The sequence below is a fragment of the Eriocheir sinensis genome, chromosome 30 (genome assembly GCF_024679095.1).
Source record: "Eriocheir sinensis breed Jianghai 21 chromosome 30, ASM2467909v1, whole genome shotgun sequence".
NCBI lineage: Eukaryota > Metazoa > Arthropoda > Malacostraca > Decapoda > Varunidae > Eriocheir > Eriocheir sinensis.
Window position 1 is genome coordinate 1,004,085 of NC_066538.1, and position 23,271 is coordinate 1,027,355.

Sequence of the window (23,271 nt, forward strand, 5' to 3'; positions counted from 1 at the left end):
AGGATATGTAACCTCTGACTAACATATAATTGTTTGTCGTGACCTTTACTTTTCCCCTTCCCTCTTTCACCCTTTACGAATTAGAAAAGTCGCCCTTACATTATAAAAAGGAAAGGATATGTAACCTCTGACCAACATATAAGCAATTAGTAACTTCTTTTTGTATTGTCTGTCGTGACCTTGACTTTTCCCCTTCCCTCTTTCACCCTTTACGTAATCAAAAAGGAACTCTTCGCCCTTACATTATAAAAAGGAAAGGATATGTAACCTCTGACCAACATATAAGCAATTAGAACTCAGGACCCAGGTTCGCATCCCACCCAACATCAACATCATCAGCCGAGAAACTTTCCCAACCACTTACCATTTACTTAAGGGTCCCCAATTACTGAAGGGAGGCACACCTGCATCTCATTAACTGCCCTTGCCTTGCTCTCTCTCTCTCTCTCTCTCTCTCTCTCTCTCTCTCTCTCTCTCTCTCTCTCTCTCTCTCTCTCTCTCTCTCTCTTCCTTCTCTCTTATCTCCTTTAATGTTTTCCTCCTCTCCCGTCTTTCTCTCCATACCTCTCCTTCTCTTCCTATCTCCTTTACTTCTTCTCTCCCTCATCTCCTCCTTCTCCTCCTTTCGTCTCTCGGGTCCTTCCTTCCTTCCTCCTTCTTTCCTTCTTTCTCTCTCCTATTCCTTACCTCCCACTTCCTCATCTCCTCTCATTCCTTCTTGCCTCATTTACCTCCTCCTCCTCCTCCTCCTCCTCCTCTCATATACTTAGGACACACACACGGGTCCAACTTCGGGTCTCCTCTGAGTAATTCTGTGAAGCACTTAGTAGTTTGGGGAAGAGGTTGGGGAAGGGGGCTGGATGGGGAAGGGACTCAGAAAGGGGGTGCTTGGGGAAGGAGGTTTGGGGAAGGTGATTTGGGGAAGAGGAAAGGAGGGAATATGGGGGAAGGAGGTATAGGGAAGGTGGTTTGGGGAAGGGGATTGGGGAGGCAGAGGACTGGTGGATAACTGAAAAAATTGGGGAAGAGGACAAAAAGGGAATGGGGAAGACAATTGGGGAAAGGGATTGGGGAAGCAGAGCACTGGTGGATAACTGAGGAAACTGGGGAAGAGGAAGAAAGGGAAGAAGGATTGGGGAATTGGATTGGGGAAACAGAGAATTGGAGGATAACTAAGGATATTGGGGAAGAGGGAAAAAGGGAATGGAGTGAAGGAGGTTTGGGGAAGGTCATTGGGGAAGGGATTGGGGAAGCAGAGAATTGGAGGATAACTAAGAATATTGGGGAAGAGGGAAAAAAGGGAATTGGGAATGAGGTATGGGGAAGACAATTGGGGAAGAGATTGGGGAAAGGATGTTAACCCGGTAGCAGCGATGGGCCAAATTTGTGGCTTTACCGTGTAGCAGCGACGGGCCAAATTTGTGGCTTTACCGTGTAGCAGCGACGGGCCAAATTTGTGGCTTTACCGTGTAGCAGCGATGGGCCAAATTTGTGGCTTTACCGTGTAGCAGCGACGGGCCAAATTTGTGGCTTTACCGTGTAGCAGCGATGGGCCAAATTTGTGGCTTTACCGTGTACCAAATTTGTGGCTTTACCGTGTAGCAGCGACGGGCCAAATTTGTGGCTTTACCGTGTAGCAGCGACGGACCAAATTTGTGGCTTTACCGTGTACAGTGAAGGGCCAAATTTGTGGCTTTACCGTGTAGCAGCGACGGACCAAATTTGTGGCTTTACCGTGTAGCAGCGACGGACCAAATTTGTGGCTTTACCGTGTACAGTGAAGGGCCAAATTTGTGGCTTTACCGTGTAGCAGCAAAGGGCCAAACTTGTGCCATGATATAAACCCCCAAAAATAGATGATGCATAAACTGATCACAAATGCTTCGATATATATTATGAAATGATTTGTGTGAGTGATGATTTTTTCTCATTTTTCTTGCTTAGAGGGACCATTAAGAAACATGATCCCTGCTGCTACCAGGTTAAGGTAAGTTAGCGAATCATTAGGACGCAGCATCACTCAGGTAAGAGCGCAGGTAAGGCCAGATAACGAAGGGCAGGCGAGGGGAGGAATACTAATTAATTTTAAACATTCCTTGGCGACATAATGGCCCGGGGAATGGAAGTCAAAATTGAATGCATATATAAATACAACTTTGCATATTTGTCCCATTCTCTCTCTCTCTCTCTCTCTCTCTCTCTCTCTCTCTCTCTCTCTCTCTCTCTCTCTCTCTCTCTCTCTCATTTTTTTACCTCTTTGTTTCTCTCTTTTTTGGTCCATGATTCTTCTCTCTCTCTCTCTCTCTCTCTCTCTCTCTCTCTCTCTCTCTCTCTCTCTCTCTCTCTCTCTTTTTTGGTCCATAATTTTGCTCTCTCTCTCTCTCTCTCTCTCTCTCTCTCTCTCTCTCTCTCTCTCTCTCTCTCTCTCTCTCTCTCTCTCTCTCTCTCTCTCTCTCTCTCTCTCTCTCTCTCTCTCTCTCTCTCTCTCTCTCTCTCTCTCTCTCTCTCTCTCTCTCTCTCTCTCTCTCTCTCTCTCTCTCTCTCTCTCTCTCTCTCTCTCTCTCTCTCTCGTTTCTTTTTTATTTCTTTATCTTCTGTTTTCTTTCTTTCTTTCCCTTTTATCAATATTTTTTCTCTTCCTTTTTTTTCCTCTTCCTTTATTTAAATTTTTTCTTTCTCCTTTTCCTTCCTTCTTTGTCATCTTTTTCTCCTCTTTTCCTTCCTTTCTTTCATCCTTTTTTCACATTATTTCTCCTTTTCTTGACCTCTTCCATCCTTTATCATCTCCCTCTTCTCCTCTTAATCCTTTACTCTTCCTCTTCCTCTTTCTGTGATTCCTTATTTGTTTTCTTCCTGCATTTTCTAACCTTTTCCTCTTTTCTCTCCTCTTTATCACGTTTTCTGCTTACTTCTTATAATTCTTCGTAGCTCCTCCTTCTTCTTCTCCTCCTCTCCTCCCTCTCCTTCTTTTATCCTGTTTCCTCTTCTCTTCTTATTCTGTCTTTATCACTTTTTTTTTCTTTCTAGTTCCGCGAAGTCATAATCTCCTCCTCCTCCTCCTCTTCCTCTCCTCTCCTCTCCTCTATTTTCTTTTCCTTTTTATTACTTTCCATCCCTTTCCTCACCTTTCCTTTCCCTTCCCTTCCCTTTCATTTCCTTCCCATCCCCATCCCTTCCCTTCCCTTCCCTTCCCCTCCTTCCCATCCCATCCCTTCCCTTTCTTTTCCTATCCTTCCCATCCCATCCTTTTCCCTCCCCTCCTTCCCCTTCCCCTCCCTTCTCTTCCCACTCCATTCCTCTCCTCTCCACATCTCTCCTCCTCCTCCTCCTCCTCCTGCTGGTGATAGACAAATTGCATTAACCGAACGACGGGCGAGTCTTACCAGCTATTTCCGGGGCCGAGGAAAAACACGAGAAGAAATTGCAGCCGAGGACAATAAAATATAATAACAGAGGAGATAAAGACGAGGGACAGCCGGCTCATGAAGGCAATGAAGGAGGGAAGAAAGAAGGAGTTGGAAGCGGTGGGGAGTTTAGAGAAAGCACATAAAGAGTGAGAAAGATGTAAAAAATGAAAGGGATAGAGTATAGTTTGAAAAATGTAGAAAATAAAAGGAAAAAAAGAGGAATGGATGTAGAGTTTAGATAGAGAATAGACACGAGAAATATATAAGAAAGAATGACAGAGAGAGAGAGGAAGAGGAAGAGTGAGAAAACAGCATGAATGAAAAATATATAGAAGGGAGTAACAGAGAAGATAGAGAAGGGACAGCCGGCTTATGAAAGCAATGAAGGAGGGAAGGAAGGAGTTGGAAGTGACGGGGAGTTTAGAGAAAGAATATAAAGAGAGAAATGTCAATAAAGGTGAAAAATGAAGAAAATAAGAGAAAAAGAGGAATGGATGTAGAGTTTAGATAGAGATTAGACACTAGAAATATATATAAGGATGCATGAGAGAGAGAGGAAGAGAAAGAAAGAGTGAGAAAAATGTGGGTTTGGAAAATACATAGAAAGAAGTAAAGAAGTTAAAATCCACACACACATAGAATTTAGAGTAAGAAAAGAAAAAAAGAAAAAGAGATTGAAAAAGTGAATATGATAAAAAAACACAGAAAGTAAAAACATGATGAGAGGAAAAAGGAGAAAAAGAGGGAAAAAAAGTAAAGAAAAGTAAGGAAAGGATAATATTAACAGAAAGACAGACAGAGAAAACAGGAGAAAGACAGAGGGAAAGATAGTTAGACAGACAGATACAAAAAAGAGAAGAAAAAGAAAGCAAGAGAGAGAGAGAGAGAGATGAAAAGACAAATGACCCCAGAAGCTATCAATGGCACACACACACACACACACACACACACACACACACATACAAACAAAAATATGGAGTTCAACGTTCGGTCTAAATTAATAGTTGAAATGCGTTGTGTGTGTGTGTGTGTGTGTGTGTGTGTGTGTGTGTGTGTGTGTGTCTGTGTACTTTGTTAGACAGTGAATCAAGCTTGTTTTCTGAGGCCCCGACAGCATGGTAACCGGAGGGCGCAGAGGAGGAGGAGGAGGAGGAGGAGGAGGAGGAGGAGGAGGAGGAAGAGAACCAAGAGAGTACAAGAATAAAAGAGAAAGACTAGGAGAATGAATAAGGAGGAAAAGGAGGAGGAGGAGGAAGAAAAAGAGGAATAGGAGAAGTAGTAAAGATCAGAGAAGAAATAGAAGAAAAAAATATACTAAGAAGAAAAGATGAAAGAGATAGAGAATAAGAGAAATATGAGAACGAGGAAAAACATATTGAAGGAGAAAGTAAAGTAAAGGAAAGTAGTAGTAGTAGTAGTAGTAGTAGTAGTAGTAGTAGTAGTAGTAGTAGTAGTAGTAGTAGTAGCAGCAGTAAGTGAAACGCGGCTAACTCTGACCGTAGACTTTCACGTCGACCACCACGATCACAAAATACTTTTCGTACCTTTTTTTTTTTTTTGCCTGTATCTTTGGTTTCAGGAGTTTTGAGGGGGTGGGTATCTCTCTCTCTCTCTCTCTCTCTGACTGTTCGATATTCTCTTGTGTAACTTCCTTTTCTTTCTTCTACTACTCCTCCTCCTCCTCCTCCTCCTCCTCTTCATCATCATCATTATCGTCATTATTATGTGTCATCAATCGTCCTGCGCCCTTTGCCTGCCTTTCTCTCTGTCTCTCTCCTCCTCCTCCTCCGCTGCCGCCGCCTCCTCCTCCTCCCCTCCTCCTCCTCCTCCTGACGTCATTCCAATTCGCGTTCTTCCGCCTTTTTGCTTCCATTCAGCTCTACGTTTTTATTTTTTTTTTATTTCTATTTTTTTCTTTTCTTTTTGTTTACTCTTTACATTTTTTTTATTGTTTCATCTTTACTCTCCTCCTCTTCTTCTTTTTCCTCTTGTTCTCTTTTCCGTATTTTTCTTTATTGATTTATTTTTACTCTTCCTCTTCTTTATCCTCGTCCTCTTCTTTCCCTCGTTTCTTCCTCACTTGTTTTATTTTTTTCATTTTTTCTTTCGTTCGCTTCATTATTTTTTCTCCTCTTTTCCTCCTTTCTAATTCCTACATTCCTTCCTGTTTCCCTCTCTCTCTCTCTCTCTCTCTCTCTCTCTCTCTCTCTCTCTCTCTCTCTCTCTCTCTCTTTTATGTTATTATTCGGTTTTGTTTCACTCTTCTCCTTTATCACATTGCTTTTATTTCCTTTTCATATGTTTTTCGCTCACATCTTTTTTTTTTAAATGCAATACGAAGGATTATATATTTTTTGGACCACTCTGTACATCCATTTTTACCTAATTCACAAAAAAATAAAAAAATAAAATAAAATAGAGCAAATACTGTAGCATGTTATCATACCGGCGTGTACGTGTGTGTGTGTGTGTGTGTGTGTGTGTGTGTGTGTGTGTGTGTGTGTGTGTGTGTGTGTGTGTGTGTGTGTGTGTGTGTGTGTGTGTGTTTCAGTATTTGCCTTTTTAATCAACACGGTAAAACGATATCATGCGTGTGTGTGTGTGCGTGTGTGTGTAAGTAAATGTGTGTGTGTGTGTGTGTGTGTGTGTGTGTGTGTGTGTGTGTGTGTGTGTAATTATGAGACTTATAAACCGATATTACTTTAGGAAAATATTTATAAGCTCTTTCTCTTCCTTTAAAATAACAATAATAATAATAATAATAATAATAATAATAATAATAATAATAATAATAATAAAAATAAAAATATATAATAGATAGATAGATAGATAGACAGAGAGAAAAAGGTGAACAAAAGAGCAAGCTATCAACGTTGCAGCCCTTAATCTCTCTCTCTCTCTCTCTCTCTCTCTCTCTCTCTCTCTCTCTCTCTCTCTCTCTCTTCATATTTTCCCTCCTGTTTTAGGGCTCAGAAGAAAATTACTGTTATTATCTCTCTCTCTCTCTCTCTCTCTCTCTCTCTCTCTCTCTCTCTCTCTCTCTCTCTCTCTCTCTCTCTCTCTCTCTCTCTCTCTCTCTCTCTCTCTCTATCTATATCTACCTATTCCTATTTATCTAACCTCTCTATTATCTATTTCAAACAATCTCTATAGCAATTGTATCTACTTTTATCTCTAGCTCTCGTTGTTTTTATCTATTTCTACAACTCTAATCTATCTATACTTATCTATCTATATTTTCTCTCTCTCTCTCTCTCTCCCTTTATTTATATGTCTACTTCTATATCTATCTCTATATATCTACTTTTATGTCTTTCTGTACCTATATATCTATCTCTACATCCATCTCTCTCTCTCTCTCTCTCTCTCTCTCTCTCTCTCTCTCTCTCTCTCTCTCTCTCTGTGTGTGTGTGTGTGTGTGTGTGTGTGTGTGTGTGGACGCAGTGTGCTGAGTGAGGGCCTTGGCTTGACGTCAGTGCGGGCGTCGGTGCGTCGGGTCGCCTCACGCACTCGAGTCCAGTCCTTCCGCGTTGCCATGGTGACATCAACGAGGCAGCGTGATGTGTGGCTTTGTGTGTGTGTGTGTGTGTGTGTGTGTGTGTGTGTGTGTGTGTGTGTATAATGATGTGTTGGTATAGTCTTGCGTTGTGTCGGAATGGGGGTGGGGGGGTGAAGTATACGTGTGTGTGTGTGTGTGTGTGTGTGTGTGTGTGTGTGTGTGTGTGTGTGTGTGTGTGTGTCTGTTATAACGCTGTGTTTGTACAGACTGTCTTTCTTTCTTTCTTTTTTTTTTTTTTTGGTGTGTGTGTGTGTGTGTGTGTGTGTGTGTGTGTGTGTGTGTGTGTGTTATAACGATGTTTTTTTACATAGTGTCTTTTGTTTTGTGTGTGTGTGTGTGTGTGTGTGTGTGTGTGTGTGTGTGTGTGTGTGTGTGTGTGTGTGTGTGTGTGTGTTCTTTTGTACTGATGGATGTTCCTTTGGTTTCCTTTACCGTCCTTTTTATTTTTTATTTTTTGCTTCGGCCTATTATTTATTTTTTTCTTTCCTTCATTTTTTTTCTTTTATGGACTTTGTTGTTTTAATTTCCTCTTCTTTTATTTTTTGTTTTCCTTTCTCTTTGTTATTTTTTGTTTCGTTTCCTGTTTTTTTTCTATTTTGTTTCTTTCTAGTTTTTTCTAGTTTTTATTTCTTTTTGTTTTTTCTAGTTATTAATGTTTTTTCTATTTTTTTGTTTTTTCTAGTTTTTATTTCTTTTTGTTTTTTTCTGGTTATTAATGTTTTTTTCTATTTTTTTTGTTTTTTTCTAGTTTTTATTTCTTTTTGTTTTTTCTGGTTATTAATGTTTTTTTCTATTTTTTTGTTTTTTCTAGTTTTTATTTCTTTTTGTTTTTTCTGGTTATTAATGTTTTTTCTATTTTTTTGTTTTTTCTAGTTTTTATTTCTCTTTGTTTTTTCTAGTTATTAATGTTTTTTTCTATTTTTTTGTTTTTTCTAGTTTTTATTTCTTTTTGTTTTTTCTAGTTATTAATGTTTTTTTCTATTTTTTTTTGTTTTTTCTAGTTTTTATTTCTTTGTTTTTTCTAGTTATTAATGTTTTTTTCTATTTTTTTTTCTAGTTTTTATTTCTCTTTGTTTTTTCTAGTTATTAATGTTTTTTTCTATTTTTTTTTGTTTTTTCTAGTTTTTATTTCTTTTTGTTTTTTCTGGTTATTAATCTTTTTTTCTAGTTATTAATGTTTTTTCTATTTTTTTGTTTTTTCTAGTTTTTATTTCTCTTTGTTTTTTCTAGTTATTAATCTTTTTTTCTAGTTATTAATGTTTTTTCTATTTTTTTTTTTTTGTTTTTTCTAGTTTTTTTGTGCAGTTCGTCTTTTTTTCCCTCTATTTTTTTCATGTTTCCGCCGCTCCACCTTTTTCTATATTTTCTTTTTCCTATTATTTTTTTTCATGCCGAGAACGTAACCATATACATTCTTCCTCCATACCTCCACACTTTCCTCCACCTGCCTCCACATGTTCTCTTCTCCTCCTCCTCCTTCTCCCTTTCCTCCCTTCCTTTCCTTCCCTCTCCTACACTATATTTCCACTTTCTCTCCACTTTTTCCTTTCTCCCCCTCTAAATTTTCCTCCACCTGCCTCCACATGTTTTCTCTCCTCCTCCCTTTCCTCCCCTTTGTTTCCTCCCTTTCCTTCCCTCTCCTACACTATATTTCCCCTTTCTCTCCACTTTTTCCTTTCTCCCCCTCTAAATTTTCCTCCATCCTGCCTCCACATGTTCTCTCCTCCTCCCTTTCCTCCCCTTTGTTTCCTCCCTTTCCTTCCCTCTCCTACACTATATTTCCCCTTTCTCTCCACTTTTTCCTTTCTCCCCCTCTAAATTTTCCTCCATTCCTCCGCACTTTCCCTCCATCCTGCCTCCACATGTTCTCTCCTCCTCCCTTTTCTCCCCTTTGTTTCCTCCCTTTCCTTCCCTCTCCTACACTATATTTCCCCTTTCTCTCCACTTCTTCCTTTCCTCCCATCCCAATCTTCCTCCATACCTCCGCACTTTCCTCCACCTGCCTCCACTTGTTCTCTCCTCCTCCCTTTTCTCCCCTTTGTTTCCTCCCTTTCCTTCCCTCTCCTACACTATATTTCCCCTTTCTCTCCACTTTTTCCTTTCTCCCCCTCTAAATTTTCCTCCATTCCTTCGCACTTTCCTCCACTTGTTCCCTCCTCCTCCTCCTTTTCCTCCCCTTTGTTTCCTTCTCCACTTCATTTTTCCTCCCCTTTCCTTCTCTTTCCTACACTGCGTCTCACTTGTTTCTCCTCCTTTTCCTCCCACTCACAATTTTCCTCCATCCTGTCTCCACTTGTCCTCTCCTCCTCCTCCTCCTCCTTTTCCTCCCCTTTGTTTCCTTCTCTACTTCATTTTTCCTCCCTCTCCTTCTCTTTCCTCCTTTTCCTCCCCCTCTCAATTTTCCTCCATCCTACCTCCACTTGTTCTCTCCTCCTCCCTTCCACCCCTTTGTTTCCTCCCTCTCCTACACTATATTTCATCTTTCTCTCCACTTCTTCCTTTCCTCCCCTTCCTTTTTTCCTCCATCCTGCCTCCACTTATTTTCTCCTCCTTTCTTTTCCTCCCCTATTTATTTTCTTCTTCACTCTACTTTCATTTTTTCCTCCCTTTCCTTCCCTTTCCTATACAACATTTTTCCTCTTTCTCTCCTCTCTCCATTCACATCTCTCCCCTTCGTTATCTGTCCCTAACTTCCCTTAACTTCAATTTACCTTTCATTCCCTTCCCCTACGATACACAAGCCTTCCCCTCCCTTCCCTTCCTTTCTGTTTGCCCTTCCTCCCCTCCCCTTATGGTATACGAGTCTCCCTTTCCTTTCCTTCCCTTCCTTTCCACTCATTAGACTTCACTTATCTTTCCTTCCCTTCCCTTTCCTTTCCCTTCCCTTCCCTTCCCTACCTTTCCCTTCTCTTCCCTTCCTTTCCAATCACTAGACTCCACTCATCTTCCCTTCCCTTCCCTTCCCTTCCTTTACCATCCCTTCCCTTCCTTTCCTTTCCTTACCATCCCTTTCTTCCTTTCCTTTCCCTTCCCTTCCTTTTCCTTCCCTTCCCTTCCCTTCTCTTCTCTACCGCACAACTCCATTCCCTTCCTTTGACATAGACATGGAACTGTGTGTGTGTGTGTGTGTGTGTGTGTGTGTGTGTTTGGAGTCAAGAAATACTAAGAGAGATTAATTACAGGAAATAACTTAGGAGGAAAAACACACACACGAACACACACACACACACACACACACACACACACACACACACACACACACACACACACACACTCCACAAGCAATTAACACACAAACACGAAACAAGAAAAAAAAAACATTTCAAACATTTAAACTAACACAAAAACCTTTCCCTTTCTAAACCAGTGGAGAGAGAGAGAGAGAGAGAGAGACATACCTACACACACACACACACACACGCAAACATAAATCTTGCCTAAGGAAATGGATGGAGGAAGACCTCGGACTAAAGGGATAACCATGTGTGCGTGTGTGCGTGTGCGTGTGTCTGTGTCTGTGTCTGTGTCTGTGTCTGTGTGTGTGTGTGTGTGTGTGTGTGTGTGTGTAAGTACATGTTTCCTTCCCCCAATCTCTCTCTCTCCTTCTTCTTTTTCTTCTCCTTTTCCTTCTTCTCCTTCTTCTTCTTCTCCTTCTCCTCCCTTTCCTTCCCTCTCTTCCTCCCTCTCCTTTCTTTCCTTTCCATATCTCTCTTCCTTCTTTCCTTTCCTTTTCCTTCCTCCCTTCCTTCTTCCAGACTCCTTATGTTCTTATGTTCTCCCTCTCCCCTTCTCCATTTCTTCCCTTCCCTTTCTCTCCCCCTCTCTCTCCCTCCCTCGGCCACTCCACTAAGAGCTCAGCACCACTCTGCCGTCCACTCCACCATTCCCTGCCGCTAACGCCACTCCAGCGCTCCCCAAAGACACACTCGCTTATCTGGCTGCTGATAAGATGGACCTAAGTAATGCCAGCTGGAGAAGGAGGAGGAGGAGGAGGAGGAGGAGGAGGAGTGGGTAGTGGTGGTGGTAGTAGTGGTAGTAGTAGAAAAAAAAGAAAAAAGAAAAGAAAATCAAGAAGAAAATCAGAAAGAAGAAGAAGAAGAAGAAGAAGAAAAATAAATCGGTTTGTCTTTCCCCTTCTCTTCTCTCCTCTTCACTTCTCTTCTCTTCTTCTTCTCTTTTTCCTTCTTACTGTTCTTTCCTCACTCGCTTTCTTCGGCAGACAGGAAAGGAATGAAATATTACCAACTCAGGCTGCCTACCCCTCCTCCTGCTCCTTTTCCTCCTCTACCTGTTCCCAATACTAGCGGTCATGGTGCTATTGGACTTGGTAATACTGGTGGTGGTGGTGGTGGTGGTGGTGGTGGTAGTGTTTGGGTTAGTGGTGGTGATGGTGAAAACTTATTTGTTGCAATATTGTTTTTTTCACGCATTTTTTTGTTATATTTGTTTTTATTTTATCAGTAGTAGTAGTAGTAGTAGTAGTAGTAGTAGCAACGGTTTAAAGCTACTACTACTATTACTACCAATAATAATAATAATAATAATAATAATAATAATAATAATAATAATACGAAAGGAGAGAAAAAGAGGGAAGAAGAGATAGAGAGAGGGAGAGAAGAGAAAAAAGAAGAATAAGAGAAAAAATAAGGAAAGAGAGAGAGAGAAGTTTTAGGAGAGGTAAGAGGAGAGAGAGAGAGAGAGAAGAAAGAGAAAAAGAAAGTGGAGGAAAGGGAGAGAAAAAAAGTTATCAGGAGGTAAAAATAAGAGGAAGAAAAAAATAGAGAAGGGGAAAGAGAAGGAAGGAGGAAAGAAGAAGAGGTAATAGAAACAGGAGGAGGAGGAGGTGTTTGAAGTGAAAGCAAAAAGAAATAAGAATCAATAAACAGATATACTAAAAAAAAAGAGAGAGAGAGAGAGAGAGAGAGGTGCAACATTGAGGAGCGCGCCAGGCCACATCGCTGACCCTCCTCTTTAAACTTTCAACCGCTCATCTCAACACCGGTCGAGCGAGGATGCGGCTGCTGGTGGAGGTGAGGTGAGGTAAGGTGAGGTGAGGTGAGGGATGCTGAGGGAAGGGAAGGCAGGGAGATGAAATGAGGCAGAGAGATGAGAATAGTTGAGGTGAGGCGAGGGAGGGAGATAAAAAGATTGGCAATGATGTAGAGATGAGGGATGCTGAGGTGAGGTGAGGTGAGGTGAGGGATGCTGAGGGAAGGTAAGGCAGGGAGATGAGATGAGGCAGAGAGATGAGAATAGTTGAGGTGAGGCGAGGGATTGAGATAAAAAAGATTGGCAGTGATGCAGAGATGAGGGATGCTGAGGTGAGGTGAGGTGAGATGAGGGATGCTGAGGGAAGGTGAGGCAGGGAGATGAGATGATGCAGAGAGAGAAGAATAGTTGAGGTGAGACGAGGAAGGGAGGTAAAAAGATTGGCAGTGATGTAGAGATGAGATGAGGGATGCTGAAGTGAGGTGAGCTGAGGTAGAGGGAGGGAGATGAGGTATGGAAGTGAGGTTAGGTGAGGCACGGAGACGAGATGAGAAGTGAGATGAAGATGCTGGCTACAAGACGAGCGTGAGATGTGATGTAGGGAGATGAGGTAAGGTGAGGTGAGTTAGGGAGGGGAGGTGAAGTGAGGAAGAGGAGATGAGATGAGTGAGATAGAGATGAGAGGTAAAAGGGAGATGAAATGAAATGAGCAGAGGTGAGATTAGGTGCAGTGAGAAGAGGTCCTTTCCTTTCCTCTCCTCTCCTCTTCCCTTCCCTTCCCTTCCCTTCCCTTTCCTTTCCTTTCCGTCCCTTCCCTTTCCATAATTTCCCTTCCCATCCCTTCCCTTCCCTTCCCTTCTCTTCCCTTCCCATCCATTTCTTCGCCTCCACTTCTCTCTCTAACTCTGCTCTGTTTTGATCAATTTCGCAAAACATAACTGAGAGAGAGAGAGAGAGAGAGAGAGAGAGAGAGAGAGAGAGAGAGAGAGAGAGAGAGAGAGAGAGAGAGAGAGAGAGAGAGAGAGAGAGTGGTGGTGGTGGTGGTGGTGTGGTGGTGGTGGTGGTGGTGGTGGTGGCGGGAAAGATCTTAAGCTTGATTGATGTGTGTGTGTGTGTGGGTGGGTGTGTGTGTGTGTGACACACACACACACACACACACACACACACACACACACACACACACATTTCTTTCCTTTCCTTTCCTTTCTCTTTTTCCCTTTCCTTTTCTTTCCTTTCCTTTCCTTTCCTTTCCTTTCCTTTCCTTTCCTTTCCTTTCCTTTCCTTTCCTTTTCTTTTCTTTTCTTTTCTTTTCTTTCCTTTCCTTCCCTTCCCTTCCCTTCCTCTCCCCCTTATGCACACACACACACACATAATACCTTTCCCTTCCCCTCCCTTCCCTTCCCTTCCCTTCTACCCTAAGCACATGCAAACACACTGTAATACCTTTCCTTCCCCTTCCCCTGCTATTTCCCTTATTTGTTTTCCTCTCTCCTTTCTCTTCTTCCCTTTCTCATTTCCTCCGTTTACTCCTTTTTCCTCGATCACTCCCTTCTCATCCTCTTTTTACTCTTTCCTCTCTCCTTTCCCTCATCTCTTCCTCTTTTCCTCTTCTCTTATCTTACCTTACTCAAGAACTAGAAATAACGGTTTACCCATTCAGTCGAGTCGATGTAACACAGACATTGGAAGGAGTTTCTTTTCAAACCGAGTCATCCGCCACTGGAACAATCTTCCCTCAGAAGTAGTAAATGCGAATATCATCAACTCCAAATATAGAATCGACCGTCATTTCGCTACGTCGGGAGTAAACTGAATAACGAGGTGCTTTCATCTGCTCCTCAATATCGAGGTGCTTTCATCTGCTCCTCAACCCCCAAGTGGCGGTCGAGCAGATTAAATCACCCAAGCGGGCGACCTCGTAATGAGCCAATAGGCTTTCTGTTGCCTGCATTTCCATGTTTCCATGTTTCCTAACCTTTACTCTTCTCTTTCTCCTCTCTCCAACACCCCCCCTTTTTCCTCCTCCCTCCCCCTCCTCCTCGTAATACCACCACATGAGGCCAGCACAGCGACGGGTCATTGGCACAACTCGCTAATCCAATCTGAGTATAAAGAAAGCAAGGCGGGAGAGGCGAGGGCCGACGAGGCGAGAGGGAGTGCTTGCGAGGCGGCGTCTGGGGGCGAGCTTGCAGCTTTTAACGTGATGAGATCGTGATGGGAGCGAGGGATAGGCCGGGGAGGCGAAGGTGCTGAAAAAACGAGGGATACAGAGCTTGGGGGTGACAGAAGGAGGGATGGGAAGGGTCACAGCAGCTGAAGAGACGAGAAATAGAAGACTTAAGGGAGAGAGAGGAGGAAGGGAAACGGCTTAAGAGTGATGAAAAAAACGAGGGATACAGGGCTTGGGGGTGACAGAAGGAGGGATGGCAAGGGTCACAGCAGCTGAAGAGACGAGAAATAGAAGACTTCAGGGAGAGAGAGGAGGAGGAAGGGAAGGGAAGCGACTTAAGAGTGACGAAGAAAACGAGCGATAAAGGACTTGGGGGAGATTAGGTTAGGTTAGGTTAGGTTAGGTTAGGTTAGGCAGGGAGTCCCGGCAGCTGAAGAGACGAGAAATAGAAGACTTAAGGGGGAGAGAGAAAGAGGAGGAAGGGAAGGGAAACGACTTGAGAGTGCTCAAAAGGGAAAGAGGAAGGGAAGGAGGGAAAGAGATGGAGTGTTGGAGAGAGGATAGAGAGAGAAAAGGAAAGGGTAGGAGGGAGAGACAGGGAGAGGAATGGAGAGGGGAGGAGGAGAAGGGAGAAAGGAAGGAAAGAAGGAAAGAGAACTGGAGGGAGAGACGAAGGGGCAAGAAGGAGGGCTAAGGAAGAGGAAAGAGGATTAAGAGGTGACGAAAAGGATGGATAAAAAAAGGAAAGATGTTAAGAAAGGGAACAGGGAGGAAAAGGAATAAGGAGAAAGGTATTAGAAGCCTGAAAACAATGAGAGAGGAAAGCTAAGACGAAGGAGAGGAAGAGGAAGAGTAAATATTGAAAGCGAAAAGCAGAATAGGAAGAAGAGGAAGAAGGGAAGAGAGAATGCTAAAGAGAGGAAGAGGAAGAGGAGGAAAGGGTGAGAAGAAGAAGAGGAAGAGGAGGTGGGAGAATTTGAGGGATGAGAGAGAGAGAGAGGAGGAGGAGGGAAGGGTGTTAAGAATTAAAAAAAAAGTAGTGACAGGAAGGGGATGGACGAGAGAGAGAGCGCGAGAGAGAACGAGGGAGGGTTGAGGATGAAAAGAGGACAGGTTGGGAGGAGGAGGAGGAGGAGGAGGAGGAGGAGGAGGTGTGAGAAAAAGGTCATAAGGGCAGAGGGGATGAGAGAGAGAGAGAGAGAGAGAGAGAGAGAGAGAGAGAGAGAGAGAGAGAGAGAGAGAGAGAGAGAGAGAGAGAAGGGAGGAGGGGACAAATGATAGACAGCTGGAAGGGATAGAAAGAGAGAGAGAGGAAAAAGAGGAAAGACGAAAAGAAAAAAGAAAAAAATGAGAGAGAGAGAGAGAGAGAGAGAGAGAGAGAGAGAGAGAGAGAGAGAGAGAGAGAGAGAGAGAGAGAGAGAGAGAGAGAGAGAGAGAGAGAGAGAGAGAAACAGAGAAAGATAGAGAAAGAGAGAGAAAGAAAGAGAAGCAATCCCTAAACCCAATAAATGACCCCAGAAACACATTTACAAGCACGAGCTAATCATCATCTTATACATTTTTTTTCCTTCCCGTGAGCAGCTTAACGTTTGCCCGGGAAGGGAAGGGAAAACTGAAGCTAATGACCCTTGGAAATATATGAACCACTAACTAATCATCCTATTTTGTTGTTGTTATTTATGAAGGAAAAGAGATGGGGAGTAAGGTTAGATATTGATAGAAGGAAGGAAGGATGGATGAATGAAGGGAAGGAAGGGAAAGGAAGGAAGGAAGGATGGAAGGAAGGAAATCACAGAGGCTGGTAAGATAAATCAATTCACCTTTTTTTGTTTATTAAAAGAAGGAAGGAAGGAAGGAAGGAAGGATGGAAGGAAGGAAGAAAGGAAGGAAAGAAGGAAGGAAGGAAGGAAATCACAGGCTGGTAAAAGAAATCAATTCACGTTTTTTGTTTATTAAAAGAAGGAAGGAAGGAAGGAAGGAAGATAGGAAGGAAAGAAAGAAGGAAGGAAGGGGAAGGAAGGAAGGAAGGAAATCACAGAGGCTGGTAAAATAAATTAATTCACCTTTTTTGTAGTTAATGAAAGAAGGAAGGAAGGAAGGAAGAGAAAAGAAGGAAGGAAGGAAGGAAGGAAGGAAGGAAGGAAATCACAGAGGCTGGTAAAAGAAATCAATTCACCTTTTTTGTAGTTATTGAAAGAAAGAAGGAAGGAAGGGAAAAGAAGGAAGGAAGGAAGGAAGGAAATCACAGAGGCTGGTAAAAGAGCTCAATTCACTTTTTTTTAAGTTTATTGAAAGAAGGAAGGAAGGAAGGAAGGAAAGAAGGAAGGAAGGAAGGAAGGAAGGAAGGAAGGAAGGAAGGAAGGAAAGAAGGAAGGAAGGAAGGGAAGGGAAGGACAAAAAAATGATGTTAATGGCTCTTGAGAATACATGAACCACTACCTAATAAGCCTTTTTTATTGTAATTGAAGGTTATTTATGTGTATTTATCTATGAAGGAAAAAAGGAAGAGATGAGTAAGAGATTGAGAGAAGGAAAGTAGGAAGGAAGGAAGGAAGGAGAGAAAGAAATTAGAGATGCTGGTTTCCCTTCCCTTCCCTTTCCCTTCCCTTCCCTTCCTTTCCTTTCCTTTCCCTTCCCTTCCCTTCCTTTCCTTTCCATTCCCTTCCCATTCTGTTTCCTTCCCTTCCCTCTACTTCCCTTTCTTTCCATTCTGTTCCCTTCCCTTCCCTCCACTTCCCTTTCTTTCCTTTCCCTTCCCTTCTCTTCCCTTTCTTTCCCTTCCCTTCCCTTCCTTCTCCACTCCTTTCTTTCCCTTCCCTTCCCTTTCCTTCTTATTCGTTTTCTTGTTTCATTATCTTGCTTAATTTCACATTTTGCTTTCTCCTCCTCCTCCTCCTCCTCCTCCTCTTCCTTACTTTCTTTACTTTCTTGCTTAATTTGTTGCTTTATCTTATTTCCTTTGCTTCACTTTCTTTCTTTCTTTCTTTCTCTCCTCCTCCTCCTCCTCCTCCTCCCCTAATTCCCCGGAGCATCTTCTCTCCCGTTATTTTCTCTCCTACGCGCCAGCTAATTACCTCCATCCCTTAGCTGGCCGGAGATATTTTACCTCCACCCCTCCCCCTTTCCCTCCACTCACCCCTTCCATTCCTCCTTTTCTTCTCTACTTCCTATTTACTCTCATTTGTCTTCCCTTTCTCTAATCTTTCTTTTTTTCTTTCTCTCTGGTTTATTTTTTTCCTATTTCCTCCTTTCTTTTGTTTTCTTTCTTTTCCTCCTTTCCTTCACTTTTCTTCCTCCTCCTCTTCCTTTTTTCTTTCTCTCTCTCCATTTCTCTTCTCTCCTATTTCCTCATTTCTCTTTTTTTCTTTCATTTCTTCTTTCTTTTCCTTTTTTCTTCTCTTTTCTTCCTCCTCCTCTCTCCATCTCTCTTCTCTCCTTTGTCATCATCTACTTTTTTCCTTATTTCCTTCTCTCTCTCTTTCTCCTTCTCTTCTTCTCCTCCTTTCCTTGTTCTTCTTCCTCCTATTCCTCCTCTTCTTCTTCTTCCTCATTCTCCTTTTCCTTCTCTCATCTCTCTCTCTCTCTCTCTCTCTCTCTCTCTCTCTCTCTCTCTTTCTCCTTCTCCTCCTCCTCCTCCTCCTCCTCCCATTCATCTCTCCAGGACGCGCACAACCAATGCATCTATGAATCCACAATGAGGGAAGACCCGGAAAAAAACAAGGCATTAGATCGCCTCTCAAGGGGTTCGGGTTTATTACGAGGATAAAGAGGAGAGGATTTAACTTGGATTCAGAGGCGAAGGTGAAATGGATAAAGAAATAGAGAGAAAGATACAGAAAGGGAGATGGTGAAATGGATAAAGAGGAGGAAAGAGAAAAACTGATAAAGGAGAAAAGGGAGAGAAAGTGCTACAAAAGAAAGGGAGAGAAGGAAAAAAGATAAGAAACAGAGAGAGAGAGAGAGAGAGAGAGAGAGAGAGAGAGAGAGAGAGAGAGAGACAAAGGGAGAGGATGAAAAGGAAAGAAAAAAAAAAGAGAAAAGGAAAACATAATAAAATCGAATAAAAGAGAAAATTATAGAGAAAGAGAGGAGGAACGGGAGAGAGAGAGAGAGAGAGAGAGAGAGAGAGAGAGAGAGAGAGAGAGAGAGAGAGAGAGAGAGAGAGAATAAAGGTGATGAAAAGAAAAGGAAAGAAAAAAAAAAGAGAAAAAGAAAACATAAGAAAATCGAATAAAAGAGAATTAAAGAGAAAAATTATAGAGAAAAGAGAGGAGGTGGAACGGATGAGAGAGAGAGAGAGAGAGAGAGAGAGAGAGAGAGAGAGAGAGAGAGAGAGAGAGAGAAATGCTTAAAACGGAGACTGCAAAAAAGATAGAGAAAGAAACAAAGACAGAGAATGTACTACGAAAGGAAGGAAAGAAGAAAGAGGATCGAATCGCATCTCAAGGGGGTTAGGTTCATTAGCAAGACGAAGGAGGACGTTTAAGTTGCATCCAATTCCACAAGACAAAGGAAACGATGAAAACATGGCATTGAATCGCATATCATTAGGTTAAAGGGGATTGGATCGCATTTAAGAAGCAACATAGGATTGGATACCATCTCCAGAGGGTTCAAGTTCATTAAAAAGACGAAGGAGGGCGCTTAAGTTGCATACAATTCCATAAGACAAAGGAAACAATAAAAAAGAGAGCACTGAATCGCATATCAGGAAGCAAAAGAGGATTGGATCGCATCTCAAGAGGGTTCAAGCTCATTAGGAAGACGAAAGAGAAGGTTTTACAAAGTATTCAATTCCACAAGACAAAGGAAATAATAAAAAAGAGCATCGAATCGCATATCAGGAAGCGACGGAGAATCGGATCGCATCTCCAGATGGTTCAAGTTCATTAAGAAGACGAAAGAGAAGATTTTACATGCACTCAGAAACACAAAAATAAAAAAAGAAACAAAGAACACAGCATTGGATCGCATATCATTGGGTTGAAGGGGATTTGATCGCATTTAAGAAGCAACAGAGGACTGGACACCATCTCAAGAGGGTTCAAGCTTATTAGAGGGACGAAGAAGGTTATACAAAGCATCCAATTCAGCGTTGCCAAATTATCGTACTCATCGCATTGTATTCTCGTAGTTTCTGACCAATGACTATAGCAAAAGAGCACATACAAACATCAACAAATAGGAGTTTTAACGCTAACTTCAATTTTCTATCGTCGTTTGTGTAGGTACGAGAGTTTGAGGCTTAAAAAGGATGAATACAATGTGGTGAATACGATAATCTGGCAACCCTGATCCAATTCCACGAAGCATTGGCCGCATATCATGAACCAAGAGGATCGGATCGCATCTCCAGAGGGTTCAAGTTCATTAGGAAGACGAAGGAGAACGTTTTGCATGCACTCAGAAACACTGTACCGAGAAAGAACCAGAGAACGCAGCATTGGATCGCATATCATTAGCTTAAAGGGGATTGGATCGCATCTAAGAAGCAACAGAGGATCGTATCGTATCTAAAGAGGGTTCGAGTTCATTATAAGACGAAGAAGAAAGTTTTTCATGCATCCAATTCCACAAGACAAAGAATACGATAAAAATAGAGAACTGGATAGCATATAAAGAAGCGATAGAGGATTGGATCGCATCTCAAGGGGGTTCAAGATCATTACATAGACAAGAAGGAGGTTTAGGTTTGTTATAGCCTAAAATACAAGAATACGATTTTTTTTTCTTTTTTACAGCAGAGGAGACAGAGCAAGGGCGTAAAAAAAAAAAAAAAAAAAAAAAAAGCCCGCTACTTGCTGCTCCTGAATAGAGTAGAGTAGAGTAGAGTAGAGTGGAGTAGAGTAGAGAGAAATACGTATAAGAAAAGGTAAAAGAAAATCACATATCAGAAGGCAGAAACAAAGCATTGGATCGCATATCAAGAGCCAATAGAGGATTGAATACCATCTGAAGAGGTTCCAAGTTCATCAAGAGGAGGAGGAGGAGGAGGAGGAGGAGGAGGAGGAGGAGGAGGAGGAGGTTTCAGTTGCATTCAGATTCGGACGACAAATTAAAGAACAGAAAAAAAAGAAAAAAAATTAATACCATCTCAAAACAGCAAAAAACAGAGAATTGAATACCATCTCAAAACGGCAAAAAACAGAGAATTGAATACCATCTCAAAACAGCAAAAAACAGAGAATTGAATACCATCTCAAAACGGCAAAAAACAGAGAATTGAATACCATCTCAAAACAGCAAAAAACAGAGAATTGAATACCATCTCAAAACGGCAAAAAACAGAGAATTAAATACCATCTCCAGAAGCAACAGAGGATCGGATCGCATCTCAAAAGGTTCAAGTGTATTACGAAGATGGGATTGAGGAGTTTAAACACACAAAAAACCTGAGGAAAAACAAAAACAAAAAAGCATCAAAAGGCAAAATCAGAGCATTGGATACCATCTGAAGAGGCAAAAGGATCGGATCGCATCTCAAGAGGATCCAACTTCATTACGGAGACGAGAAGAAACACAGGAGAGGGAGTGAGGCGTGACACACACACACACACACACACACACACACACACACACACACACACACTTTTTTTCCTTCATCTTCATTTTTTATCTTCATATTTCTTAGTCTTTCACCTCTCCCTCCTCCTCCTCTTCTTCCTCTTCCTCCTCTTCCTTCGTTTTTTCTATTCATACTTTTCAGTCTTCTACCTTCTCCTCCTCCTCCTCCTCCTCCTCCTCCTCCTCTTCCTCCTCCTTCTTTTCTTCCTCTTTCTTTTTCACCTGCTATTTCTACATATTATTATTATTATTATTATTATTATTATTAGTAGTAGTAGTAGTAGTAGTAGTTTTGGTGGTTCAATCAGACAGACAGAGACACACACACACACACACACACACACACACACACACACACACACACACACACACACACACACACACACACACACACACACACACACACAACCCCCAGGACACGTTTCGCTGGGCTGCAACATTTGTCTTTCCTCGCTTCCAAAGTGTTCCAGAGGGCGCAGAGAGTGTGTGTTGCAGAGAGTGAGTGCGTGAGGGAGTGAGTGAGTGAGTTTGTATGTTCCTGAGTGTATTAATCTTTTTTTCTTTCTTTCTTTCTCTTTCTATCTAATTTCCTTTACATTAATCTTTTTCCTCTCTCTCTCTCTCTCTCTCTCTCTCTCTCTCTCTCTCTCTCTTCCTCTTTCTTCTTGATCTCCTTTCTCCTCACTCCTCCTTCTCCTCTTCCTCTTCTTCCTCTTACACTAACTTTATTTCTATGTTTCCTCTTTTCTTTCTCTTTTTCATTTTCCTTTTTATCCTTCCTCCTCCTTTTCCTCTTCTTCTTCCTCTTCCTCCTCCTCCTTTTTTTCTTATCTTCTATCCTTTTCCTTTCTGTCTTTGATCTTCTATTTTTCGTTTCTCTTCTTCCTCCTCCTCCTCCTCCTCCTCTTCCTCCTTCTCCTTCAATTTCTCTCCCTCTTATCTCTGTTGAGTGTTTCCTTGCTAGTCTCTCTCTCTCTCTCTCTCTCTCTCTCTCTCTCTCTCTCTCTCTCTCTCGTCTATTTGCAATCCTGATGCTTCCCTGACTTTTCCCTCCCTCCCTCCCTCCTCCTCCACCTCCTCCTCCACCTCCACCTCCTCCTCCTCCTCCTCCTCCTTCTCCTCCTCCTCCTCTGACCTTCAACAGGACCAAAAATTATTTCCCATACGAGGGAGAGAAATGGAGGAGAAGGAAGAGGAGGAGGAAAAGGAGGAGGAGGAGGAGGAGGAGGAGGAGGAGGAGGAGGAGGAGGAGGAGGAGGAGATGACGAAATTTAAGAGGAGGAGGAAGAGGAGGTAAAAGTAATAAAAAACGGAGATGGAAAAAAAATGAAAAAAATGAAGTTGCAAAACGAGGAGGAGGAGGAGGAGGAGGAGGAGGAGGAGGAGGAGGAGGGAAGGAAAGTGAGATACAGAGCAAAAAGGAGAGGAAAAGAGGAGAAAAATGAGAAGCAAGAAGAGGAAAATGAGGAAGAGGAAAAAATTAAAGAGGAGGAGGAGGAGGAGGAGGAGGAGGAGGAGGAGAAGGAGGAAGGAATACGAATTAGAGGAGTTAAAAAGGTTAAAACAAAAAAAATTGAGAAAGAGGAAGAAGAGAAGGAAGAAATTCTAAGCTGCAGAAAGAGGAGGAAGAAGAAGAGGAAGAGGAAGAAAAAAAAAGTTGAGAAGGCTTCAAAAAACGTAAAAGTTGCACGAAAATACTTTCTCTCTCTCTCTCTCTCTCTCTCTCTCTCTCTCTCTCTCTCTGACACACACCAGCACCTCTGTCACGTCTCTCATAACACGAAGAGGAGGAAGAAGAGTGAGAGGAGGAGGAGGAGGAGGAGGAGGAAGAGGAAGAGGAGGAGAAGAGGAGAGGAGGCTGGTACTTGTCCTATTTTGTTGACCTTGACCCCTGACCTCTCTCTCTCTCTAATGAGGCACACGAGGGGGGGGGGGGGGACAGTGACAGCCAATCGATAATTTGTCCCTCGAGACTTTACAAACACCTTCACACCTTGACACCCCCCCACAGGTATACATAATTACACCTACACTAATTACACCCCCACAGGTACATAATTACACCCACACTTATACACTTATTATAGCCATGGTAATTACACCCCCACAGGTATACATAATTACACCTACACTAATTACACCCCCACAGGTACATAATTACACCCACACTTATTATAGCCATGGTAATTTCACCCCCACAGGTACATAATTACACCCACACTAATTACCCACGCACAGGTACATAATTACACCCACACTACTGACACCCCCACAGGTACATAATTACACCCACACTCATTACCCACCCACAGGTACATAATTACACCCACACTTATTATAGCCATGGTAATTACACCCACACTCATTATACCCACACTAATCACACCCCCAGGCACGTTTTTACAGCCTTCAGCACGCCCAAACTGTCTCCACACGCATTATCTACACCTTCATTAAGTAGCCCCTCCCTTCCCTCCTCTCTCTCCTCCTCCCATTCTCTACTCTCTCCTTTTTTTCTTTTTTTCCTCCTCCTTTTCAGGCCGCCGCTCCCAAAAGGCTTCAAAGGCCGCTACATTTTTTTT

At 42.3% G+C, this 23,271-nt stretch overlaps 1 protein-coding gene and 1 long non-coding RNA gene across 2 annotated transcripts in view; both read right to left on the reverse strand.

Moving 5' to 3' along the window:
- LOC127005733 (disks large homolog 5-like) overlaps positions 1–23,271 on the reverse strand; it is a 139,375-nt gene that overhangs the window by 97,791 nt on the left and 18,313 nt on the right. The gene's annotated exons all lie outside the window — the stretch shown is intronic.
- On the reverse strand, positions 8,007–10,042 carry LOC127005384 (uncharacterized). The gene is made up of 3 exons (XR_007758464.1): positions 8,966–10,042; positions 8,540–8,818; positions 8,007–8,410 (listed from the first exon to the last, which is right to left on the reverse strand). It is a non-coding gene; the product is annotated as an uncharacterized LOC127005384 (long non-coding RNA).